The sequence below is a fragment of the Arachis ipaensis genome, chromosome B7 (assembly GCF_059453495.1).
Source record: "Arachis ipaensis isolate K30076 ecotype BB chromosome B7, ASM5945349v1, whole genome shotgun sequence".
Taxonomy (NCBI): domain Eukaryota; kingdom Viridiplantae; phylum Streptophyta; class Magnoliopsida; order Fabales; family Fabaceae; genus Arachis; species Arachis ipaensis.
Window position 1 is genome coordinate 10,254,086 of NC_142442.1, and position 3,524 is coordinate 10,257,609.

At 40.3% G+C, this 3,524-nt stretch overlaps 1 non-coding gene across 1 annotated transcript; it reads left to right on the forward strand.

Moving 5' to 3' along the window:
- Positions 1-1,917: 1,917 nt before the first annotated feature.
- On the forward strand, positions 1,918-2,021 carry LOC148550317 (small nucleolar RNA R71). Its single transcript, XR_015893264.1, has one exon. It is a non-coding gene; the product is annotated as a small nucleolar RNA R71 (small nucleolar RNA).
- Positions 2,022-3,524: the final 1,503 nt, after the last annotated feature.

Here is a 3,524-nt window from a genome sequence, read left to right on the forward strand (position 1 = left end):
AAGGTGTCTTCATTATGTTCAAAGAGTGTCCCCACACTTGGACCTTGCTCCATGTGTCTCTCTTCCACTTCTTCTTGGTGAACTTCAGCTACAGTTTCATCAATGATGTCACACTGGAAGATAGAATGATCTTCCGGAGGGTGCTTCATAGCTTCATTTAAACTGAAACTCACTGCTCTGCCATCTATCTCAAAGGAGTAAGTTCCTGAGAATTCATCCAGCTTGAACTTTGAAGTCTTTAGGAATGGTCTTCCAAGTAGGATTGATGATGGTCTTCCTGAGTCATTAGGGGGCATTTCCAGGATATAGAAGTCAATGGGAAATGTGAGACCCTTAATGCTCACTAATACATCTTCAGCAATTTCAACTACTGTAATAATACTTTTATCTGCTAACACAAAACGAGCTGCCGACCTTTTTAAGGGAGGGAGCCTCAAAGTATCATATATAGACAATGGCATTATACTAACACACACTCCTAAATCGCACATGCAATCAGAAAATATTACACCTCCAATGGTACAGTTAACCATGCATGGACCTGGGTCACTACATTTTTTAGGTATACCTCCCATTAAAGCAGATATAGAACTACCTAAAGGAATAATTTCTAGTTCATTAATTTTGTCTTTATGTATGCATAAATCCTTCAGAAACTTTGCATATTTAGGTACTTGCTGAATAACATAAAAAAGGGGAACAGTTACCTCAACCTTTTTGAAAATTTCTACCATTTTGGGATCAAGTTCCATCTGCTTTCTGGATTTCCTTGCAAGGTGTGGAAATAGGATAGGAATGGTGCCACTTGCAGCTTCTGCATCCTTTGGTGCTCCATTCCCTTGCTGAGCTACTTCTTCTTCAACCTTGTCTTGTACTTCTTCTTTCTCTTCAGCATCTTCCAATTCCAGTGAGTCTTCAACTGGGGCATGTACTTGTGGGCTTGGCTCCTCCTGATTCCTCTCTTTCAGTGTGGTTTCGGACCTCAAAGTGATGGCATTGATGCCACCCTTGGGGTTAGGTAAGGGTTGAGAAGAAATTCCACCGGAGCTTGAAGGTTGGTTGGTGGAAGCAGGTAATAAATCTATCTGGGAGACGATAGCTTGTAAAGTGGCATTCAGACCATTTAGAGTAGAGTTCAATGTAGTCTGCATGTCTTGTTGTCCTTGTGCAAGAGAACAAAGCATCTCGTCATTTGATGAGGAAGTAGGATAAGTAATATGAGGGGCCTGTTGTTGGTTGTGCTGGGGTCCTTGTGATTGTCTCAGGTGAGGTGCTCTGTAGGGCTGGTTCTGATTCTGCTGTCTGTTGTTATTATTCCACCTCTGGTTTCCATTGTTTTCTCTGCCTCCTCTGTTATAGTTGTCCCTCCAGCCATGGTTGGAATTATCTCTCCAACCTTGGTTGGAGTTGTCCTGCCATCCTTGGTTATAGTTCCCACCTTAGTTGTAGTTGTCGCCTTGCTGATTGTATCCTTGATTCGGGCGATCATAGAAGTTATGAGTAGCTGCCACAGTATTGTCTTCTTGTTGGAGCTGTGGGCATTCATCAGTATAATGACTATAATCAGCACATATTCCGCATACTCTTTGGGGGACCAGCTGTTGGCTTTGTTGTGGTGGGGGAGGCTGTTGTTGTTGTTGATTCAACTGCATTTGCTTCAGTAGGTTGGTCATTTCACATATACTCTGTGTAAGAGCAGAAGTCTCAATGCTAGAGGAAACTTATGCAACAGCCTTTGAGTGGTTGTTTCTGTGCCTGTGATTCCGAGTGGACTCAGCTAAGTCACTGATCAGTTGCCATGCTTCATTTGCGGTCTTGTACTTTTTTAGAGAACCATTACTGGCACCATTCAGTGTAGTTTTATCCCGAGGCTTCATGTGTTGAGTGAAATAGCTGATCAACACTAGCCTGTCAATCATGTGATGGGGGCATACATCTAGAAGGTTCTTAAAGCGCTCCCAGTACTCATAGAGAGTTTCTAATTCACCTTGGAGAATGCATGAGATCTCTTTTCTCAATCTATTTGTGACTTCAGCTGGAAAGTATTTTTCCAAAAATTCTCTCCTGAGCATATCCCAGTTGGTAACAGTTGCTTCAGGTTGGGAGTAGTACCACTCCCTTGCCTTTCCCTCAAGAGAAAACGGGAAGGCAGTTAACAGAATAGAAGTTTCATTTGCACCATGACGCCTAACAGTAGAATAGGCTGTCTGAAAATCCCTGAGGTTCTTGATGGGCTCCTAAGCAGGTAAGCCATGAAACTTGGGCATCAAGTTAATTAGTGCAGTCTTCAGCTCAAAATCTATAGCCAGAGTTGGATGATGCACTTGATACGGCTGCAGTGTAAAGTCTAGAGCTCCAGCTTCTTGGAGAGTAATCCTCCTAGGTGCTGCCATGTTATCTGCACGTGAATCAACTGAATCAGTAGTAAAGGAGCTTGTTTCGCTCTCAGATGGCGGTTCGGATCTCAGATGAGACTGGTGAATCGATAACAATCACTTCACCACCCTCAGAGGCTAACCTGCGTCGAGCTCACCTAATACGTGAAATAGTCCTTTCAATTTCAGGATCAAATGCGGCTAAGCTCAGATCAGGCAACGAATGTGTCATTCAATGAGAGAAACATATAGTTCATGGTAACAAAATAAAATAAAATATGCAAATAAAAATAAAATATGTACACTAATTAATAATTTAGCACACAATTGCAACTCCCCGACAACGGCGCCAAAAATTGGTGCGTGGCAGAAATTAGGCCGATTAAGAGATTGTAATATAAGAACAGCGTTGCGAGTATAGCTCTTAACCAGCTGAAATCCGCCGCATCAATTTAGAAAGGTGTCACAAAAATTAGAATAAAAATACTGGGAGTATGAGTCCCAGGTCGTCTCCCAACGAGTTGCTAGAAAGGGCACTAAGTTATTAATCAGGAGTTTTTCCGAGAGATTTGAGAGTTGAATAACAGAAAATAAACAATTGTAATTTAGTGCAATGAAAATTAAAAGGAATTTATATTATTCAAAATAAAAAGCCTTGACTGGGGGAATGATTAATTGGAAGTTCTGTCCTTGTTGGAATTCTCTCAAGTGTAGTATAAAGAGGTTATTATTTTCACTTAGTTAACCCTTACTAAATAAAGGAAAGTTAAGTGATTGAGCTAACTCTTATTCGAAAATTCTAGTCCTCTCCCTTGGGAAGGTCTAGCGTTAGTAAATACAGAATTAGCCAACAACTTCCAATTTAACTAACCACTTGAGCATTCCAACTCAAGTGTCTCCTCTTAATCAACCCCCATGTCAAGTAGAGAATCTACTCTATTGACATGGATACCATCTTCGTTATTGGGAGTTTGGAATAGAAAAGAGACATAATAATTTAAATAAAGTAGAGATTTAAAATTAATTAAAAGTAAAAGTAATCCTTTGCATTAACAATCCATGAAAATAATCCAATTACCACTCTAAACAAGAATTAAGAATATGGAATAAATAAAAGAGCAAGTAAGAAAACAAACTAGAATAGTATCT